The sequence below is a fragment of the Neodiprion lecontei genome, chromosome 6 (assembly GCF_021901455.1).
Source record: "Neodiprion lecontei isolate iyNeoLeco1 chromosome 6, iyNeoLeco1.1, whole genome shotgun sequence".
NCBI classification, from domain to species: domain Eukaryota; kingdom Metazoa; phylum Arthropoda; class Insecta; order Hymenoptera; family Diprionidae; genus Neodiprion; species Neodiprion lecontei.
Window position 1 is genome coordinate 25,686,710 of NC_060265.1, and position 24,203 is coordinate 25,710,912.

Here is a 24,203-nt window from a genome sequence, read left to right on the forward strand (position 1 = left end):
TTCCCCGTCTAGATAGCGCAAGGATTGTAAATAACTTATGTATCTTAGATACGCGGAGCACATACACAGCTTTGCTATCCGCATGAAGCCGGGTTGTACGTACAGATACGTGCCTTACAGACACCCTCGCAACCACTGGCTATATTTAAAGTTTTCTCTCACAGAGAGAATATATAAGTTTACACACCCTCTTGGCCTCGGTGCAGGCGTTTCCTTTATCTAACGGAGGTATATATTCCGAACCTGGTGGAACGGAGCGGAAGACTTCCTGGTCCGTTGCTGCGGTTGCTGCTCGGCGCATATTCTGATCCTGATCCTGCCGCTGCTGCTGCTGCATTGTTATGCGGGTAGCAATTATGATTACCTCGAATTCCACTGGCTGCATTCTCGGATGCAACGGTCACCGAGGCATACGTGCAGCCAGCCCGAGACTGCCGTGTAACATTTTAGTATTAAACGGTGCGGTGCGGCTATTATTTGAATTGGGTTATTTCAAGTAGGTGGAAAAGGTTTGGTTGCCGCGAGCGTCGTTTACCATCCCTCGAATGGCACGGAAAGTCTGCGATTTCTACGGACTAGGCTCACACCGAAATTGGTCTATTTACAATCCCTGCAGACGCTTCCTGCTCAAGATGGCGGCTCGTTCTTCACGTAGAGTGGGGTCTTTAGCCTATAGCAGGAAACAATTATTGCTGACTGAAATTTCGCGAGGTGCGTTGCTCGAGGAACTTGACGACCTTCTGCTTCACCGCCTACGTTGAGCTTAAGCGGCGTCATTTGGAGAATGGATAACCGTGGCTTTTCATTACAGGGTCTCATCTCCCGACTCTCGGGACAATTCAGATTCTGCAATTCGCAGATATTGAATCAGGATTATCTCTCAGACGGGCAAAAAAGCACGAGTGTCTTACGAGTAAAATGTGCGCGCGCTACGTCGCTCGATCAAAAGGCTTAAGTTAAACGAAGCGAAGAGAGAGAGAGAAAGAGAGAGAGAGAGAGGGAGAATATTTTTTTTGTAAATTTCCAACGTCCTGTCGGATTTTGCATCGGGTGACAATAATTATCGAAGCGATTTCTTCACAAAGGTTTTTACTTTGAAGCAAGTTGCATGACTCGACGACTCTCGGAGTTCTGCAACGTCGGCTCTGATATCCATCCGTGTATATCGTAATACGGACAAAGGAATGATACTGCGGTCGCATTTCGCATGTTAAACCCTTTCATTTATCATCCGGATATCGAATTAGTCGCATCAACGGAAGGTGTGAGAGAACCAAAGAGAGAGAGAGAGAGAGACTGACTCAAACCAACTCTCGGTATTATAATTCAATAACCTTCCAGGTGTTACCAAGATCAATATGAAAACTAGCGAATGACCAAAGTTTCTCGATCCCGTGACACGGATGAGATTTGAATGCGAATCCCGACCACATTGTAAGGATCGATGATACTGGTTACGTCGGGGTGCAAACAACCCGTCAAAGTCAGGGAGATCAAAGCCAAGGGATTGCCGTGACACCCTTTGCGAGATTCGAACTATTGTCGAGTAGATGAAACCGCGCGCAGTTCTCCTCAAATTCTGTACGGTCTAACCGACAATGGACAATGTTTCCTACTTGCAAATGAAATGAGTTGTTCAGTTTTGCGAGACGAATGGAACAGCAATCTCGTCGTTGCATTTAATCTCAAAGGGGATACTGCGATCTTTACCTCTGGTAAAATCATTCCGGTGGAAGAATAAGTGGAACAAGAGGACGGATTAAAAATATCCTCCAGCTTCAGGATAGTGCAATATTGAAGGTGCTTGGGGTTCGGCTGATATTGGCTTGATATCAACAAGAGAGAAAATTGAGCGAGCCAGTCAGGCGCTGGAGGACGATCAAACAAACGGGTATTTGGTGAAAGTTTCACCCCAAGTTCTCGGTCGGATGGATAGTTATCACGGTAGTTGGTTTAAGCTCGAGGACTCACCCTGTCGTTATACCGAATAGTTTACACTTATTGCAATCTCAGCGTTTTTACACCGTGGAGCCGCACGACGTGTCTACTTTTTACCGCGTCGAAGGAAGGATCGATATGTACAACTTTATTTAGCCTTGGGACAAGTCCCTTTAGGCGGTGTAAATAGTCTACACCTTAAAATAATTGAATAAATCAAAAATAGAATCATAATCGACGTTGGAGAGAGACAGAGAAGAGAAATCATGGCAGAGCGGGAAAAAATTGTATTCGCTGACGGTGTGAGGTGAGATGAAACCCGGGTTTCAGCCAGACCGTAATGACTTGCATGAGAGGGCGATAAATACCAGGGAGAAACCCGCAAGTCGAAAGCATCGAGAGAGAGAGAGAGAGAGAGAAAGAGAGAGAAGTTGCGTTTAGTCGGCGGTCTGCGGTTAACTTGAAACGGTTTGGTAATTATCGACGGCCTGGTATTATGGCAAAGAACTTCTCAGTCCGACCCTGCAAAGTCGCTTGATGATTTAATCGTCTGGACCTTTCGGACTAAAACGTTAGCCGTTGGTATTACGGAGGAACAGTGAAGGGAAGGTAGAGCAAACGACTAAGACGAATGGTGCATAAGCCACAGAGCCGAGATAGGGAGGTGGCGTTCAAGTTTTTCCTAGTGCTGCAAGTACGAAATATACGGGGGAAACTTTTTTGGCGAGGGATTTAGCGCAAAAGGCATTTGCTTGAATACTTCAGCCATTATGTCCAAACTCCTCCGAGTCCTTCGAGGATAAGTTTGCCCGAGAGGTTTTCGCCTTTCGCTCTGGTCGATAAATATTTAACGAGACGTCGGTATGTGTAGCCGGTTGATACTGTCCCGTAATGTCCGTGCGGTCTGTGCAGTATTGGAGTTCCAAGAGTCTCTCAAGTCTCTTTGGTTTGCGTAAATTGAAAACCTTCGGTATCCGAGGGCTGCGCCAAATCGGGAGATCTTCCATTTGAGATTCGATGCGGCATTATCCCGAAGGACCTCCGTTCGCCTGCATGCACAGACTCGTCCTTCGGGCGCTGAAAAGTCGGTACAGGATGATTCGCGAGATTCGAGGAAGCCATATTATCTTGGGTTCAGCTAGAATTGGATGAAAAATTGTCGGGCGGAGAAGAAGGTCGAGGAAGACTACGCGTGAATGGCTCTGATGAAATTCGAACACTCCGTAATATTCCGTATATATTATACAGCTGGAAGGAGTCCTTGTATCAGGGGCCTCTTTAATTTCGCCGAAGAGTATACGCTGCGTTCACCTTTTTACGGAAGTGAATTTTTATTCAAATCGAGGAGGAATATCGAAGATATGACTTGTTCCAGTTTCATGGACCAACGGAGATCCGGGCACGTCCTTGACATGGAAAACCCCTCGACCCGCTCGGGATCGTAACGTATTTTATGTTACGATCTCTCAAGCGTCTTCTCCGCCAGCTATACCTACACCCCTACCTATGCACAGCGCACTTGGCAGATCTTAATTCAGTACCGTTCCGTATATAAAGTAGTTCGAATGCATCGAATTCAATCCAACCGCGGACCTTGTCAGTGACTAAGAACGCCGCGGCGAGTCTGCGGCCTGCAGGAGCCGACGCATAATCCTAAACCGTGGGCGAGTAGTCGACAGGACGTGTAAGGCATAACTTGGTTAATTCGCTATAGGGGTTTAACCGGGTGAATTCGGACCCGCGTAGTTAGGATTCGCGGCACAGGACGACCAGCCGAGATTAAATCTACCTGGCAGACATCTGTGACAACTTCGGACTTGCACCAGCGGCTGTTCGGCCGTACTGCCGTGTCGGCGATTAGGCGAGGCTAACTTCGAGAGAATTCCGACCTCGTTATCTCGCCGAAATAGTTCGGCAAGGAATTGATCCCGACGTTAATGGCGCCGGTAGGTTTGAGCAAAAGACAAGGCCAGGCCGTGGGAGTTTAGTATGCACCTTGTTCGCGTATTACAGGCCCCGGTCACTCCGTCGGGGACAAGGAGATCTCGGGGGCGGAGGTGGGGTTCGTTCAACTCTAACCCCTGGGCCCGGCCGACGAACGATGTCGATTCATCCGGCTCCTCGCATGCCAGGAAACCGGACATGTGTATAGCTAAGGACTTTAACGATCAACCGGGGACCTTCGTCAGGACGATTGACAAGTCAAAGGACCTTATTTGTTCCATCGAACTCCCGACCCTGGATCCAGGCTACCCTGCCGCCTGACGAGGATCTGCCCTCATCGAAGGGCGAGAAAAGATTATAATTTATGTGCTTGGCCTATTCCGCCAATCCTGGATTTATACTTTTGTACCTACCTCGGAAACGTCGAAAGGATTTATCGGCAGGTTCGTAAATCGCTGGGGCGGGCGTTGAGAAATTGGAGGCGGGGTCGGTAGGCAGCCGGATTTTCTAGCTCGAATACACTCCGAAGTGCATCAATCGACAACTATTTCGAGGGTGCGACATCCGCTTACATCAAGTCAAACTTACGGGAGTGACGTCGAAGCGTTTTCGCGACGTCGGAAAAGATGGAGCTATGCATTTTCACGGCAAGACTGGTGCAAGATGCAGAGCGGGTGAAGTTTTGAATTTCAATGGATCGTTCGCGGTATTATACGCGAATAATTCAAGACTTTGTCCAGGCAAGGCACTTCTATGCATATAGGGGTAAAGTTTCACCGAGCATAAATAAAACGAGAATTCGTCGTTGAGGAATACGGAGTGACGCAAGAGTTCCAACGTAAATGCCCTCAAGACTTCCACGCGGACGTCTTCTTGCGTTATACGGTTGTAAGTTTGATCTGCAGCCGCAACTAATTCACCGTATTAACTTGAAACAAATTCGGACTCTATCGTTTCCCTCTTCCATCGCTCGACCCGGATAATCATCGTTCAGGGATTATTTTTCCGGACCCTGCCGCGAAGCGAAGCGGAACCGATTCGGTATAGAATAATAAAATGAAATAAAACAAAACGAAATGAAACCGCTAGTTTTATTACCGTATAATCTTACCACAATTTTCGCTGTCACGCGTTTGCGGATGGAGTGCCGGTAGAAATTTTCCTCAAGGATGAAACGAAATCAGTTTTCCACCTGGCGTGCGAAAACTTTCCTCATACACCCCGAAAATCTATGGGTATATGTGTGTATATGTATACATATATATATATATATACGTATATGCACATGATACGTAGCATGGACCGTTTCAGCTAGCGGTTCACGTTGGAAAACTGTGCGAATCGGTAGAACGCGAAAGCTGTCGAGGAAAAATTGAAACTTTTTCTCGAGCAAGAATTCGCTGACTTGCATAATGGATAAATTTGCGGCCTTGCTCGGCGTGCATCATCTGGGAGAGCAACCAGACTTTACAAAAACCAGCACCCAGACAGATTTGGTAAAGATTCGTAGAGGATGTCTGAACGCGACCACTCGACGCATCGTAAAGATATTTGAAATTACAACCAGCCTTCGTCTTCGAAGTATTGCATTCCTCTCGGTAGCAAAAAACAAGCGCATATGTCACTCTGTTATTCGCGCAAAAAGATTACAACGCCTGTTTCATATACTCGAGGTATAAGAAATGGTCGAAAAAAATCCTGCGATATTTTCAGCGAAAATATTCGACTTTGGGAAGAATGCGAGAGGGATTTTTTTCTCGCCAACAATGAACAACGCGATAAACCATGCACGAAGCTCGACCAGCCGCGCGTCTCGTACCTCGTATTCCATACTCGGGACTATCAAAGCTCTTGGAGTAAAACGCGCACATGCGGGCAGCTGAGGGAAAGACGTCACAGCTTTCGATTTACCGAAGGGATCGAGGAAGGTAAATAGTGTACGCGAGACGTTCCGTATACAGGACCATCTTCTCGGATTGATGGATGGCACTTCTCGTCGGGACTGCTAACTCGTTTGTCTAACGTAACGGGAAGTACGCGTGGTGCCAGAAGGGGCGAAAGGGGGCAAAAGGGGGTAAAACGGGGTATATCTCCCGCCTCGAGTGACACTTTACCCGTCTGTGAGGACCGAAGACTCTTGTCAAGGTCCTGGTCTCCCGCCCCCACACCCACCCCCCATTCCTTCCCACCCTCCGCAATAATTAATAGGCTATGATGCGGGACTGAAAGACTCTCCCTCTTGTGCTTCTAGTCTCTAGACGCCGATGCAGGCCGTGGGAGAAATCTCGGCTCTTCGTGTCACGTTGCGAGAGGGGATTCTCGGCCGAAGATCTGCGGGACACATCTTGGGATAATTAATACAGAGGGTAATTAATACGCCGATGGAAGGGACGTTAAAGGCAAACCTGCGTCTTCGCCTTCGAGCTTTATTGTGTATCCAGGTACAATAAATATGTATAATGAAAGTTACACCGTAGAAAGGGACAATCGATTAGGTGGTAAATTTACCGCTAAATTTCTTCGACAATTAGGGACACTTTTCCCCACAAGCCCCTGTTTAATATCGCTCGATTTAATTTGATTAGGGTGCGGGGGAAAAAGGGGGAACATCTCTTCCAGAAATCGAAGGAGCGTGCGCGCGGTGAGATACAAAGATGACGTCAGCGGGTTGATAAATGATCGTTAACGTAGCGTGACGTGAAAGGAAGGGAGAGAAAAATATATATATGTATATGTGTGGGTGTATATATACGTTGAAGTAAAGCGTGCGATTTCCGGGGGATGAAAATCAAGGCCTTTGAAATCGCGCGTCGCCGACGAATCCGGGGGTTCGACGCTGCGCGGCTTGGGGAAAATACATTCGGGGCGGAGACAAACGATATCATCCCTGCATTTGGAATAATTTCGAATTCGGGAAAGAGGGGGAGGTCGGGTTTGGCGTCTACGATCACGGCGCGGCGCGGCGGTAGGTCAGTCGCGTCAAATATATCATTTCCGGAGCCTGGTAGGATTTTCCTTGGATGAGGAATTCTTCGCCTCAAGGAGAGGTTAAGCCGTAATGCAATGCGTCAGGCGTCAGGGCGAAGATAGCCGTCATTTGTAACCTCGTCGCGACGTCTTCGAATCGATTCTCTTTTCGCGACTTTTATACCTTCGTGCCTCAGAGGTCCTTTAAATTTTTCTTTTCACTAAATTTACTGCCGCCACCGTCTTTTCCCATCCAGAAGATTCGCCAATTAGTTTTTTTTTCCCAAACATTCCGAAACCCACCGTGACAGAAATCATATATAATTAGAAGAAAGAAAAAAACATAAAATACTTCTTAAAACATCGGTGAGGATCTTCGCAATATCTCGACTCGTTCCAAAATTTATTACACCCGAACATTGCCGATTTGTTTTGTCAATAGTTTAAGGGTTGCATCTATCTGTTATTTACGGCGAATAGACGTGTGATTTGTACACATCGCCAGGAATATCGATTTACTAGACTCACTGAGGTCTATGTAATAAATGTATAAATACACCGTGTGGCGATCAGCCATGTATCATACAAGACACGCTGATAAATAGGTCTGTTTTCCTTTGAGGATGTTAATCACGTGTATACGTATAGTGAAACATCGATTTTGGCGACCAAAGAATAGAAAATAATAATCCAGATAGGAAGAAAAAAGCTTCCGTGCTTCACGGCTCAATATCAGTTTATTTCGAAACAAACTATTTCTCTCAAAAGCTTTATTTTTTCGTCATCAAAGTTTGATTTTCTCGGTACGAAAATCTATGAATTCATATTTTGGCTGTAGCTATTTTTCTTCAAATTTTACTTGGTTACGAATATTCGGAGGTATCGGATTCTTCAGCGATTCCCGCAGCACGATAAAGGAATCTAAAAAAAGCTCCGCCCCACGGCTTATGTTGTTATTATACCCAACTCGGAATTTTTAGCTGAATTTGACGCATCCTTGACGTAACGAATAAGGCGTGATTTATTTATCCACCATCTTACATTTCTTCCCTCTTCGCAGGGTGTTCGCAATGTTGCGTAGCACGCGATGCTCGATTATGCTCGAGGGTTGACGTCGCAACCTTCGCGAAACGACCAAAATTTGCGTTATATCGTTAATCCAGGATCGCGGTGTGAATGTCGAAAAAGGAAGAAAACCCTATATTTGGTGGGTTGGCGGTTCGGATATTTCCATTTCATTACCTTCGGTAACGATCAAATCACATTTTTTCCCTATCTGTTATTGGCATAGGTATCATTATACGTGCACGGAGAATATCTACTGCGGATGAACTGTTCGTACCGACAATAATATCATACCATGTATATAAACCATTATTTTAGGTAATTCTTTTTTCACCTTGCCTCAAGAAACTCGTTAGATTCTCGGGCCAACTTTCTACAAGTCAAATACAACAGCGTCGTAGTCTCAAAGTGATACCGTATTGATCGTCCTGATCAATGCATTGGCGATCGTTAAACATGGGGTATAAATTTTTTCATTTCTCGAAGGATCGACTCGTAATTATTCAATTGTAACGCGCTAATGAAATACCAATCAAAGGGAATGAATTTCGCGATGAATTGCGGCGAGGGCGTAAAGTTTATTGTCTCCGCTCGCACGCGTTACTATTTTCTTTGAACGTACTTCTCTGTCCTTTACGCTCGCCACCCGTTCGAAAAAGGCAATTTCACTTAATCGTTACCCTGCTCGTTGCGTACGTAAGGTATCCTCGATAAAAACAAGAGTGCTTCATCAGCAGTTTCGAGCAGCGAATGAGTAAACCTGGTCTATATCTAATAGAGGGAAAATAAAGTAAAAAAGATGAAGGAAAAAAACGATGGTGACGTATGCGAGGGAAGGGAGATTGAAAATTAGCCTTGCTAATTTTCGACAATTAGAATTTATGTACAGTATACCGATGCGGAATGAGGGAGGGCGCAGAGAGGGAGTTTCGTCGGGAACTCCGTCAGTGGGTGGAAGAAAAAAAAACAAAAAAAAAAAAAAAAATAATAAAAAACAAAAAAAAAAAAACAACAAACAAACAAGCGAGAGAGAGGGTGGGAAGGAAAAAAGGGGTGGACTTTCCGCGATCGGGGATGGAGCTCAACCCTACGACCAACCCTCGACTTACCAATTTATAAGGATGTAGCAACCACGACGGAACGGTCGCGATATATAACCCCGGTGTAGGAGGCCGCGAAGCTACAAGCCTCGGCATGCTCGGTCACTACCGTACGAACACACTCTGCGTACATGTCGCATTAACGTTACGGCTTGGTAAATGGGTATGTATTACATACCGCTCGTGCGCTCATTTATATACGGCCCCGTACCTGTGGCTGCTGCTCCTGTTTCTGCCCACCTGCCTGCTGCTCGGCTAGCTGAGGTGTGCACCCTTTATCAGCCGCGACGAGGACTATTAATAACCTTTTAAATTAGAGATATGAAAATTTATCGGACGGGTAAGGGAACCGCTGCGGCAGCCGGGAATCCCCGCCGCGCGTAAAGAACCTCTTTTAATTGCTTTCCAGCACAAAGTGCTCCCTCCCGCTACTCCGGTCTAACCAAAGGGAACTTGTTACATGGTACATTATAGGTGCACGTTATTGCGGCGGAACCACCGAGGCGATGAGTGGAATGGATTGTTCAGCCAATAGACGGTTTTACCATCGCCTCGAATTATATGCCGCGCGATTCCAATGGTTTTCTTACTTTCCTTTACCCTCTGGTCGTTTTATCGCATTACCCTTGCATTGTTTGTAACAACCGCCGATCGCTCGAACCAATCGGTCCAAAAGTATAACCGTTTCAAATTTGCAGTACTCGTTCTCCCCTTCGGAATACTCGATCTTTCGTTTAATCCAACTCCTGCATTCGGGAGGCGTCGTGTTTTCAACGGTACCGACGGGATTATTAAACATATATATATATATATTATGAAGATATTTTCCGGATGAGCAAGCTGACGCTGAAAACTTTTCCTTCCGAACTTCTCTGGCGCAAAGACGATGAGATGCATATTTATTTTCAAAAGTTTCGATAACTTTTTATTCACTTCGATCGATTATTGCCACCTTTTTATTCCGGTTTTACGGTTTATACCGGACGGAGATTCAAACCGGTACAGCGAAACTTCGACCTTACGTTTTTCCGAGTAATCCTGAGTGTATTCTCCGGTCAGAGGTGGACGGATGATTTTTATCCCAACATCATGTTGCGAAAGTAGACATGCGATTCGGGCAGACGTGTATATATATCAAGCTCTTACAGCGAGGAAAACAATGCACGTCCTTTCTATTTACTTTCAGAGCTAGGTATACCAATCTACTTGGGTACCTTCGTCGCGCAGAAGTGACGTCGCGTTCCTACAGAGGTGAATGATTTATAAAGGAAGCGGAAGCTTAAACAAAGAGGATCGAGGACATTTATCCCCGTCATTTGAACGACTGGATTGTTTCCCCTTTTTACTTTTACTCTGTCTCGTTCTTCGTGTTCTTCTTCTTTCGTTTTTATTCCTCGAATGTTGGACCATTTAACGGGGTGAAAAATTCGAACTCCCCTGAAGAGAGCGCACCGTGTAGAGGCAACGCGGTAATCACACGAAGCACTCCGTCTGTTTAACGAGATAAGTTCTCTTCGGAGTGTTTTTTTTTCTCCACACTCTCATAGAAACTTGAATCACAAGCAAACTACTTTCACCCCACATGCCGTAGTATGGCTTGGCACCCGGTATAACGCATCGATCGACCGTAAATATGCGTTACAGGTACGATACTCGGAATGCAATTGTGTGAAACGCATCGATGCTGGTATCGACAATTTTGTCCATCAGCCTTTTGCATCGCGTGATCGTCGCTGCTGAAGTGCCGCATAGCGGGACACCGATTGAACCATATGTATAATTGACCGCACTTTGATGTGTCGCAAAGTACCGGCGTAAATGTGAAAAATCCGCGGAATGATATTGCGAACCGTTGGCTGTTACGACTGTGATTCGGGCTCTCAAAAAAGCTTGCTATTTATCCTTTCGGTGCACGAGAGTCAACGTATATCGACGTCCTCGTCAACGTTGCTTTTTGACCGTGAATTTGGCGAGACGTTGAAGTTCGGGGAAGCTTTGCCGAACACTTGGCGGCGATGCAAGGAGAAGTTTCGAGTGTTCGCCGTGCCACGGATTTTCAGGGTATTCTGGCCGGTATTGCCACGCTGAGAATTGTTACCCTTACAAACATCTGGACGTCGGGGCGGCAGCTGGTACCGAGTCTTGGGGGTTTCGAGGGTGTCGTAGGGATCGAGAGGGCTGCTTCCAAACCGCGGCGAAGACCAAGGGGTGCGCAAATGGCGTGAAAAATTAACGAGGAGAGAGGGAAAAAGGTAAACAATTCATAATTAATGCTGCGTGTCGTCGAGACGATCGTCCATTTGTTATCACGCGCATCGCGGCTACGCGGTGATAGAGCGTGACTAGAATCGGTCGATGGCAAAAGGAGCGGTAATTTAAGGGCAGACTTATCGCTTCAAAATCTGATACACAAGTGTTTCTCGTTGTTTTGTAGACGTTCGTGTTTTCAAAAAAAAAAAAATAAAGAAAAAAGAAACAACAAAAAAGAAAAGGCAAGAAAGTAATAAAAAAAACGTATCTTGTTCACTCCGAATGATAAGTGTTAACGGGGCTCTTTAGTTTCACTTGGTAAAAGTTGCTGATCGCGGCACGAGCCTTGCATAATAATTAAGCTGGGATTATAGTGATTGAAGTTTGTAATTGTCGGTGTGGTAAATTATCGGCGAGGTCGAGTATTAATTTCGTCCAAACCATTGTACTGGCGAACATGTGACTGTAGGTATCGCATAATATGCAGTACATAATTCTTCAGAGACACGCGATGAACTTTTATTGCACGCGGCAGCGGCTCAAATAATATACTTTTTTAATTAATACGACGGTATCGACTCGGCCACGAAGAGTATAATTCTGGTAGCGTGATCGATTCGGTTTCTGCCTGCGGCCGTAACTCTGCGCTTCGAGGATCTTTGTTGCAGGGAATCGGTTGATCCTCAATTTCTTGGGAAGCATTGACTGCCGCGTATACGGCTTCAATAGCAAATATTATGTTAAATCCTACGTGAATAGGACAATAGTTAAGTCCTATTACAATGGAGTTAAATACGACGCTATAAGATATTATATCAAAGCTTTATTGTTAGCCTCCGCTGAGGCTTCTATACAAGCGGCAACTCTCACGGGAAATATACATTACTCATTGTATTTAATATCACATGAAAAATGTATTGCGTGAGCCTTGGCGCGTCTTTCATTCGGATTCGTATTCTCGGATATTCTTTCTTCCTTTTCCTTTTCCCGCCGTAAATCAAAGTACCTACGAAACTTATCAGCTATCTGCTTAATTTTTAGTTTTATTTTTATTTTTCATAAATTAACCCCTTTCCCCCTATGCCTTTATTTCTCTCTTAATTCGTTCTTTATTATTTCACTTGAGCCCTGTAATATTTCTCTTTCATTGTGTAACAGACAGAAATAAATTTTTAAATTATTCCGTCATAATTTTTGTTAAATTTAAGCTTGAGCTCGGTATGTGGGACAATTCAAGTATCGTATAATTTGCGGAATCCGTTAAAGGTGAAAAAGAAAGATTTCAAAAACTTTCGTTTCGCAACGATTATTGCACGTTTAGGTAATTCGAAAATCGAATGAAAAAAACAATAGAATCGTGAGCGTGAAAGGGTAAACAAATCATTAAACACTTTGCGATTATAATTCGCGTTACGTTTGCATTATTCAAGAGCTTTCAAAAACATCGTACACCGCTGCGGGCCACTTAGCAAAATATATTTAAATATTTCTTTGGCAGAGCGGTTGTATGGGGTGAAACTAATTCAAATTACACCCGCGGGCTTCACGTCATTCGCATTTAATTCATTCATTTGTTTCGGGGAATGCAGAGTAGTAAAATAAAGGCTGCCGATTCGACTACATCCTGTGTTTAACGCTTCCGATAAAGCTCGTAAAACTTTGTGTTTCCTACAACATATCGTAAGCCATCTTCTATTACAACAGCCGCATTTCATTATATTATTCCACGTATAATACATGCAGCACGACAAGTACAATTTACACAATGTACGTTAAAAGTTTTCCAGATAACGGCACATTCCTGAAATACAACGTCGATGTATCCATTATTTATCACTAGGAGTACAAAAATCGCTGAAAATACTCTGATAAACTATCTGTTTTTTCCTCTCTCAATATTTTTCCTCGCACGCGAAACCGCACACGTGAATGTACGTCGGGATCGCGGATCAAGCCTAGCTGAGCTCGGTGGTGTGTGACGATAAAATACAATACCTGTCTCTCTGGAGGCGTTATAGCGAGCGTGATATACCTTCGATGCGCTTTTAGCATATCCTGAGAGTAGAGTAGACGGCTTTACTGTAGACCGGCGTAGACAGTTTTTTGCCCGATCGAACCTGCTGCTGAACCACTGCCTTAGCTCTCCGCTGATTTGCATCGGTCTGTTCCCCGACGTCAGGCACTTACATCAAGGTATCCCGAAGAACCGTCCGAACTCCAGATCTCGACTCGTTTCTAAAGCGGGAAACGAGGAGCTCTTCCAACGGAATCAAACCTCGAACGGCGCGGTAGAATTAACCGTCACGCGCATTCAAAATTTCATACCTTCGTAACGAAAGCACGCAAAGCAGTTAATTCGAAAGGACGTAGATGCGCAACGACGCACGCATGCAGCCAGCGGTTGTGCAAGACCGAGTCGGAAAACCCTGCGGTACGTATTATACGCAAATGGGGGGACGGAGGTCTAGGCCAAAGCGATTTCGGAGAACGGCGTTGCAGCTAGAGTGCCGGTAACCAGGCCCAGCCATTGTACGTCCGTGGTAAATGCGTAGTAAACTGGTGTCCATTACAATAAACCTTTGGCAATAAAGTGCGGGACTGAGCGCAGAGCAATGGAGCAATACCGCGGTCAAACCGGAACCTCCGGTATTTTACCAAATCGGTCGACGCTGCTCCACCGGAGCCTCGTTCTAATCGGCGACTCGGCTTCCTTGCACCTCGGGTGCTGGAAGTATTGGAGGACTCTCGCTGCCGTGTCTGGATATAAATTATCGTCCCCCTGGGGATGTTTGCGCAAAGGTTATACGCTTCCAGCCGAGGCGTCACCTGTCCGAGTTGGTAATCATTTTGTCTAAACTGATGTTAACTACGTCGCGTAGAGCGTGCAGAGCTGCGCTGCTTCTGGGCGTGATTAAAAGTTTGTCTGAGGTTTTTCAATCGTTTCGTTATCCAGGATATCATGAAATTGTCATTATGTCTTCATAAAGCCTACTTCTAGTTCGAACTCTGCAATTGGTTGAGAGTATTTTATGATTGGTTTGCGATATATTTTGGTATTGAGTGGTTAATTTCTGGCAGCTGTTGAGGCACGCGTTCGTTTTTGATTCTTGTAAATTTAAAGCCGAAGTTAATCGACGGGAGATACGGACAGTAAGACCCGTTTAATTTCTGTGAGAATGTCGGATCGTCTCGGTAATATAAACGAGTAAACTTATCGTTAGCACTGAGCTTTGAAAACCGTGGACCGATGCGTGTCATGAGAATCGACTACAAAAATGAGTCTCGATCTTTTCCAAAAACCGACTGAAATGTATTTTTTACGAGTTAATTAATGGAACAGGAACGACTATTTTTTCCGAACATTTAACGATAGTAAGCTAATCGCAAACTCAAAAGACGATGAAATTGCCGCGGAATTGAGAGCAAGACTGAAAATTTATCATCCTGATTCAATTAAGTAGTTAAAAGTTTTGCTGTTGCCTTAACCTTGCAGGATACCTGAAAGTTTCTGTTAGAAGCGCAACCAAAACAGCTTGTAATAATAAAGTAGAGATTCGAATCTCGTGATAAAGTATAATAATAAGAAAATAAACGCTGTGTTAAATATCATATCAAATTGTTTACGCTCGTCGATGTTGATACAACAGATATAAAAAATTGTCTCGCACTATTTCGTTATCAATATTTTATGCAACTGCATTTTGATCGAGTAACTAAATAAGAAGTCTCCGGGACTGGGTAAATATCCGCTAAAACGGCGAGGAGAAAATCGTAAAGCCCGTCTGAAAGTTGAATATCTCGAGCCCATAAACAAGTGCAGGCTGAAAGTTTCGTCATTGTCTTTAAACTCTACCCGTCTACGTTTATTACGTCCGGCAATACAACGGAAACTCGGGCGATAGAATAACAAATTAAAGACTTGAAGTTCACGGACGAAGCTAGTGGGAAAACAAGCGGCGGTTACAAGTTGTTGGTAAATATAGGAACGACGCGACGACGCCGCGACGCATGATCCACAGTCGCTCGTCAGCCGTCTGACTGTTTACCGACTTGCACTACTGCCGTATATACGGGATTGAGACAATCGCTTAGCCGCCGAGGGCGAAGAGAGAAAGAGGGAGAGGGAGAGAGAGGCCAACCGTCGTTAACGGGTCTCCGCTGGATGTAAAGCCTTGTATTATATTCGCGTCCAAATGACGTTGGACCTCTCGACGCCTTGCGGGGATTAATAACATTCCGGAAACTTACGACACCGGGGGCAGAATGGAAATCTCAGGGGTACACGGTGTGTGTGGGAGAGAGAGAGAGAGAGAGAGAGAGAGAGAGAGAGAGAGAGAGAGAGACCGGGACAAAGTATCGTCGTAATCTTGCGCCAAGTTGCACACACGACTATTCTGAAATATCTTCGTAGAAGTGGAACCAACCGGAATGGCCGCAGCTTTAATTCCGTTCGCCAGTAGCGTGTGTCGTGAAAATGTGTTCAATCCACGCGGTATTACAAGGTATATAAGTACGCCTTCTTACGCACACGAGCTGTCTCGAAAGTAAGCGATGGGAAAATTCTCGAGGGTGCGAAATGATCTTTCAATTACGAGCAAACCTCGTTTGGCTCCCGTTTGATTGGATTACCACGAGTCCGCCTGCGATTTGATTCCCGCTTGGCACTGACGATGAGCGAGTTTCGGAACGCAAGATTCTTCCAACCGGTTTTCACCGACTTTACAAATATTGACTCTGCACTTGTACTTGGAACATTTTTACCAAACATCCTTCTGCACGGGTTCAACTCAAGGATCATGGAGTTTCTCTCCGGGTGTGTTCTACGCGTGCACAAGTGCGAAGCGTAAACAGTGCCTGCGTGTTTGTGGGGTCCAGATGCGCGCACAGTGCCAGTTTTGTGTAAACCGGAACACCGAGTGAAACCGTCGAGAAAACAAGTGGTGAAATTGGTTTCGGTGATGGAGGGTGCGTGTCGCTGCTGCAGTCTGCACAACTGTCGGTCGTTGTTGTGCGGAATGGGATATAAAAATATAATATAAAAGTGGAATAAAGTGTATAACGGACGTAAGAAGAGCACGCCAGACCCTCTTGAAGGCTGCGCATCTGTCGGGGTACGTACGTTTACAACTCGTACACACTTGCATGTGGATGTGCACGTACTGGTGGAGAAAGAAAGAGAGAAATATAACAGACAGAAGTGAGGCGAACCGTGTATTCCTCGGAGATGGTTAGGTTCACCATCTTCGAATGGACGCGGTCTTCTCTGCTGTCCGCCGTTACGGCGTTCGCAATGGGCTGTAATTTCTTTCGCGTTCTCCTTATTCCCGCAACCGTTCAACAACACGCTCTCGTCGTTACCGTTGCCTCTCTCACTTCGCCGCGAGCTGGCTTATTCAATTTACAAATATCAAGCAGGTACTCGAGGATCCAGCCGAAGCAACCGTATCGTTTTCCGATTGTCTTTCGTTGCGAATGCTTCATCCTATTGTTCCCATTCAAAGCCCATCCCTGTGCCGTGGGGGCGAATGAACGACCCTGTCAAAACTCGTCGTGTTTGAAGAAACGTTTCACGTTCCACCCGCAGCTGACCCTTTTATACCGAAACTGCGTTGATTACCGGGGCATTACTCACGTTGGAATGCTTTCACTCTCTCGGGGTATATAATCAATTCATTTCGGCTGAGAAGTGAGTTGAGTCGAGAGGAAGTAGGCGAGGAGCAGGAGGGACGGGAGGACGGGGTGGAGGACGGCGAACAAATCCGGGCCGATTGCCTCTTGTAACTTGTAAGTCGATATTCGCGGCGGCCTAGTGTCACAGTGAATGGATTGAGAGCCAGACTTACTTTTCCCGTATACTTTCTTGCCTATACCTATATACCTATACATGCTCCGAAGTGCGAACGCTGTTCTTTTCATCCCCGTTCACCGGGTTAACCGAACTTGTTTTCTTTCCAAGCATACTAAAAAGACTTTTATGTATTATGTCTCGAAAAAAAAAGACAAAACGACTTAATGGAATGAAATTTTTTCTTCAATGACATCTCTTCTCCTAATGTACTGCCGCACGTTTCACGGTCAAAGGCATAACTTTGCACTCTGTAATCGGATGAACTCTTATTATATATACATATATACATACATGCACGATTGCAAAATGAATATAAATTTTTTCGCCGCAATAGGAAAACTTTTGCACGTCCGCAGTGAGTGAGTGAATCTTTCTTTTTCCACTTTTTAGTAAGACAGTACGAAGTATGTATTATATATTATGTACGTACGTACGGTATATTAATAACGTTGTACGAAAACTATGTTAGCGAGAGAGAGAGAGAGAGAGAGAGGGATAGAGAGAGAAAGACTAAATAAGTTGTAGTTCAGGAAGCGCAGGAAGAAGTAGCAGCTTTTCTGGTCTAATTGAAGTACTTCGTTGCAGGCGGGGGGCAGGGAGCTTAGATTGGAGTTGCAGCATGAGGTATACACTCTGCGAACATTTATTCCCTGCAGTCTTGATGAATGTGAAATATAATTTTCAAGCATAACGCGGGTGTGGCGGTGGCGGTGGTATATAATATAGCGGGTAATTTAGCGAACTGCAATTACAACTTGAACCTGCAACGAAACTGTTCAAATACTCGAGTGTTTTCTTCAAGTTTACCGAGTAGAGGAGTTGAAAAGTGGCTGGTTACATTCTAATTAATTACTTGAACGACAATGAAATACGGGCCTTGGGCATTCGTTACACGCGTACACAACTAACGTAGAGCCGGTTTTTCTCCTCAGAGATTGTACCTCTTGGACCAATCAACTTTTCAAGTATAAACAACGAAAGTTAAATTTACTGCTTACATACTCCGTGCTGTGCTGTGCAGGTACTCGAGTCTAAATATTACAATCACTTTATTTACGCGCTTCAACCCGTCCCTTTTTTAGCCCCGACTGAATAAATATAGCTAGCTCCTTTTATGTTGGCTTGTGTTTGGGACACCGGTAATGTTCCGAATTTTGATGCAGATATACTTCTCCGACAACAATAAGCAAAAGGTAGAATAAAGTATTGGGAATTATTACTAACAGGGCGAGAAACGACGAACGGTGCAGATACGGTACTTTGAACAAGTAATCGTATAATAATAATTGTGTAATAGGCATATTACAGAGCCTGGAATTGTATCCATCCATCCTGCTGCGAGGAAGACGACAAGTTTAATCAATTACCTCGTAACGGCGGCTGCAAAGTTGTGCAACTTAATGACACCGTTCTGAGATACCTTGCGATCAATTAAGGTTGTAATTAACGCCAAGTATCCAACGTATGTCCGTGTACCATACGCACCCACATATACATTCACATACGCATGTATATTGTATACGTACTGCATATATATTCATTACGTGCATAGCGAAGCGCGTTGTACAGGAAACTTTTTCTTTTAACGGAGATATTAACGTGAGCAATTAAAGCAATCGTGAACTCGGGATTTTAACGAAAAATCTCTTGCCATCTGCTATATTAGCGAAGAAACTTGAGCAGCGCATATTCGATCGGTGTGGGATGTACGTAAGTTGTAAATAAACGCTCGAATTTCACGGAGAATAGTTACAAGGCACCTTCGGTGACGTTGGCCGGCCCGTCTCTCTAGCGATTGTTCCGAGTGGTTTTAACGACGAATCCGACAAGCCCGAGCACCGAAGTATATTCAAGCTAAGTGCATCGGCCACCAAGCCGCGTCGAATTTCAAGGCAATTCGATAACGCGCCCGATGCTGCGTACATAATGGCGGCCTCCCAGGAAGTGCAATTTACTATTTTCCGTTGCGCCCTTCCGTCCATTCTTTCCCCCTATTTGCTTTCCCTCTTTCATCCTCTTATCCCAGGCGAATTGCTGCACGGGCACCGGGTGCGTCTGACGCTTTCGCATACGTACACACGTACGTATAAAAGCACAGGAAATTAACTCGCTCCAACCACGTGTGTTCACCTGTGTACGTATACGTCCGCGTTCTGAAGCATCATATACTATATATACATATGTGAGTGTTATATTTATAATAGAATACGTCGACGGTAAATTCCTGCGGGATCTGACCGTTCGCGTTCTACTCAACTTTATTAATTCCAGCTTGGAGATTTATCCAACATATTATAATACTGCACTGAGTAGGATCGTTAAAAAGGTAGACAACCGTAGTACGAATTAGCATATTCTCGGAAACTCTGCCGGGTGACACGAGGTAAATTGTTTCCTAAAACTCCGTTCGAGCTCAGGTGAATTAATCACCTCGACGTTTGCAGTTGATCGGTGTGCCGCTTGTAAATCTAAGCAGGACACCGTGGCTGCAGATCCTGCGCGTTATCTCGATTCGCTATCTCTGCGGTCGGGTGAAGCCTGACACAAGGGGTGGCATGCCAGCGATAGCGGCTACCTTTGGGGATGAGACGCTAAACGTACCTAGGTATGGACTAATCGATGCAGAGATTGCAGGCCTGACCACCGTCAGTCGTAGTCTACAGACGCCGCTTTGCAAGCTCTGACAACTGGACGTTCTATAATATATATCCTCCGTAACTCCCCCCCTCCTGCCGTGTAATCGAAAAATTGATACGAACATGAAGTCAGCATATCACGAATTTGAAAAAATGATTCGTTATTAGAATGTTGAGACGGATTGAATTCTGGCATTTCTTTAGACTGACTTTCATGGTTTTGGAATTATTTCGTTCGTCATAGAAATCCCCAGAGTGGATAAAACTGTATAATGCAAGCTGTAGGTCATGAACAACTTAAGAACAGGCTGATTTTACTTACTGACTGGATCCTCAAGACATGTCTTATTATAGTTACGACGCACAAATGGAGTTATTGACGAACCTCTGTTCTACCGTGCTTATAAAAATCTATTTTCATCCACTCGGCTTTTGCCTGAAATTCATTTACCGTACAACGTGAATACGTTGTTTTATTCGTCTTCGTCATTATTCCTGTAAATAACATCGATGGAGATTTCTTTAAACGGTTTTCTCTATTCCCCCAACTTTTTATTCGGACTGTGGAGTCCGATTCGTCCTTAACATAAATCGACGTAATTTCGCCCCGATATATTCGTTCGCATCCCTTTTCCGACACCCAGATGTACCTCGGGTACTTTGTAACGGGCTTTTATTCCGAGTATAATAATGTACGGCTCGATGCCATTAACGAGGATAATTAAGCAAATGGCTTCGCCTCGCTCTGCTGGCAGCTTTTCGCTCTACGAACGCACGTGATTGGGACTCTACCTGCCTCCGGCATCTTGATATTCAACCGGGACGAGAGCTCGTCTGCCTCTTTTCGCGAAATTTATACCCCCTTCGCACCCTATCTTGACTACCTACTTTTCAGATAACAGAAACGGCTTCTTTCTTTTCTTTTTTTTTTTATTATTTTTTTTATTAAATTATTTACTTCTTTCCGCGTGACGGGCGAAGGTTTGATATTTCTCTTTCGATTTTCCGCCCTCGGAAATTTAGGTACACTCCGCAGGTATACTCTGATGTACGTTTAATATACGCAACAGCTTTGATTCTCCGTGATAATTCAAGGCACGTACCTTACCTACCTTTGCGGTGGAAAGTTTCATTTCTTCTCTCTCTTTCTCTCCTTCCCCTTTTGTAAGCCTTGGAAAATTACTTTTTAACGAGGAAAACGTTCAAGGCTTTCGCACCGAAGAACAACACTAATTTCGGAAAACATTTTCCTTCTTCATCTGTATCCACGTGCGATCCGTGCGAACTTAGCGAACGTGGATAAAATTGACGTGTGAGGAATTTTGTATATAACGTTACCGTTTGTAAGACGCACGCGTCATTTTCACGGTAAACAATTTGGGTACGGTGTGAAAAAAGCAAATTGTTTCGCACTTTCGTCGAGTTAGACGCCTTGAAGATCGCGTGATTTCTCCGAGTTTCCGTCGCGGTGCGGAACTTGATAATCTTGTTTGCCTCGGTATTGTTCTCTACGATGTATATAAATTTATACGCTTGAACATAGTTTCCATAAACGTGGAAGGGGATCCTCTCCAGTCTAGTTTAACCTGACACCCGTGTCGTCCTTTCTCTGCCTGGGAAATCCGGCCGACTTAGAAATGGACAGAGACTCAATCAAGGAGTCAAAACACGTAGTGAATTAGTCGAAGCGGCGCAGTCGGGGATGAATATAGATATGCACGCCGCATTGGGCGGGTATGTGATATATACAAAGATATACTACGCATGTACATATATAATATACGAATATGTATGTACGAATCGCTGGCGTAGGTCCACCTATACAGGCGGAGTGTTACGATTCTGAATTCATGTAAATCGGATTACTTTCTGGAAAAATAAATAGCACAGGATGCAGAAAAATCGTTCCTCGAGCCAAAAGGAAATTATACGGTTTGAAGACGAACCAACAGTTCTCAATGCAAATTGGATTCACTCCCATTCGTTTTCCTGGCACGAGTTCCGTTCCTGTATATCGCAGGGCAATAAAATCTATCCGATATAAATTTTTCTATTATTTTTTTTTGCCCCGTAAGAACAGAGTAAGCTGCCATACTTGTAAGTAACTCAGGTTACAGTCGCAGCGTTCTTGCGGTGTTGTAATAATTTTTTTTTCGATTCGTACAAGAAGTCGCCGAAAAGTACTCAGCGATAAAACTTATTCTTGACAAAAATCGCGAGTTTCGGGATACGTAACTTGGAGCGAAAGGTAAATTGATCCCTGAGTTAACGTCATTACAAGTCAATTTGACCAGCTGCCTCTGCTAAACTTATCCAACGAATCTTGTATCGAACCCCTACATGCGTTAGTGTGGAATACCCCATACACACACGGTGTATAGGGTGCATGGAACGTGAACTGGGGAGTGAGTGAGCGAAGATGAGTGGACAATGAACTTTAGTGTGTAGTGTACGTCACAGCCACTCGTGGTTATGTACCACCAAGGTATATACGTACGTGTGATGATTATAAGCAGGCGTTGCACACGCCTGTCTGGACACGAATGAATTCACGTCCGAGTCACAGAGAGCTGGGAAACGGCGAATTCCTGCGGTTAATTTCATTACGATAATAATTTTTTTTACAAGGTAAGAAAATACAAAAAAGAGGAGAGACACGATAAAGGGGGAAAACTAAATAGCGCCTCGCGTGGAAGGCGAGTTATGGGTTGAACGTGTATGCGCATGAATTCGTAACTATCGCCATCTGCGATGTAACTTTGGCACCCTTGTCCTGAAGCTACGTGTGTATGTGTGTGGTTTTGAAAAGCGAGGGGTGATTTCACCCTGACCCCGCAGCTTTCTGCTTTGTATACACATAGCAGGCACTCCGCTCTGTAAAACGAAACAAAAAAAATCGAAAATCAGCCAGCGGAGGTTAAAGAGAAGGTTTAAAGGAGAGCTTTTTACTCGACGATACCGTGCAGGATCGCCACAGCTGATAATGAGAGATGCTTACAGAGATTGCCAAGGCTGAGCATCCCGTTTCACCAACGGAAATGACTGACTAACGATGAAGTCACTTCGCGGCATCCGCTCTTTCACTGCAGAGATAATTTATCTCGACTCGTTTCCCGGTCTTCTGATCACCTCGACTTCGCAACTAATCTCCCAGCGAAAAATCACGATCTTTGTACGATGAGTTGGGGGGGGGGGTTCCTCTTCTTATTTTTTTTTTTTTTTGATCTCACGAATTTAGTTAGAAAAAGCTTGAAAATCGCGCAGGAGCATGATTCAAAAAATTCATCCCCTCGTCAGAGGAAAAAAATTGCGTTTGCAACTAAGTACGCATATCGTAATTATCGATCGCGTTTATTCGCTGAATTATCGTTCAGCTGTAAAGTTGTAGAAAAGTTTTTTTGTCGCGGCCGTTATTACTTTTTTTTCCAACCTCTAACGAGCTCCCGCGGTCAGTTTAACGGGCACCTTTTGCCGACTTCGGGTGCTCGAAGATAATCATTGAATTGCGAATCGCGGAACTATCCTGTTCGGTGAATCAGTACCGGCTCGGTGTGTTTCGCTGGTGTAACACGTTTTTGCACGGGCGATAAATTTCGGCAGAGCTAATCGGCTAGTCGTATACCTATCGATTTAATGGATAGCCGTGCCTCGCGATTCGGCCATGCTGTTTATATCTTTATACATACCTATACGCCTCTCCAGGTCTGGGTATTATTGCAATTGAAGTGCGATAAATTTCGAGCGTGAATAAAAGACAATTTGATCGGTATGATCAGCGAGCGAAAAGTCGATGGTATAATTTACGATAGAAGCAGAGCTGAATATTATTTCATACTTGTTACAGAGGCGTGGGAGTACAGATGTGTTGAGAGTGCGGTAAAGGAAAAAATTATATACACGCTCGGAGCGGTAAATAAATTTAGTCTGAAGCAGAGCCGAAAAAGGAAAGAAGAAAAAATAATAATAATAATGATAAGAGAAAAAAAAAAAAAAAAAAAAACGAACAAACTCCGCGGTGATCTTCAACCCGCAATAAAATGTAATTCAATTCAGACAGTAAACCATTTACCCAGTTTATCTTTACTAAGCTAAGCCAAGCCTGACCTAACCTAATCTAATCTAATCCATCTCGAGCAGCCAAGAAAAATCTACGACCTCGGAGTTCTTACCTCGTTTTACACGCACGTCTACACGCATGGCAGGTTTCCACAGCTACCGAGTTAATTTGCGAGAGATTTGCGGAAGCAAAATAACGACTGAGTGAAAATAAATTGTTGTAGGCAATTTTTTTTTTTTTCTTCCTTCATTCGTATTCACATAGATTCGGAACTTTTTCATTTTCTTACGGAAACGCGATAGAGGCGCATTGACGAGTTGTGCATGGAATCGATATGGAATTCGACGATGAAGAATGATATTGGCCGGTTTCAGAAGAGAAACGAGGAGCGTTGGGAA

At 44.5% G+C, this 24,203-nt stretch overlaps 2 protein-coding genes across 4 annotated transcripts in view; one reads left to right on the top strand and one right to left on the bottom strand.

Moving 5' to 3' along the window:
* The window catches only part of LOC124294976, a 77,087-nt gene that overhangs the window by 50,597 nt on the left and 2,287 nt on the right, over nucleotides 1-24,203 (top strand). The gene's annotated exons all lie outside the window — the stretch shown is intronic.
* LOC107218112 (dopamine D2-like receptor) overlaps nucleotides 1-24,203 on the bottom strand; it is a 125,989-nt gene that overhangs the window by 18,093 nt on the left and 83,693 nt on the right. The gene's annotated exons all lie outside the window — the stretch shown is intronic.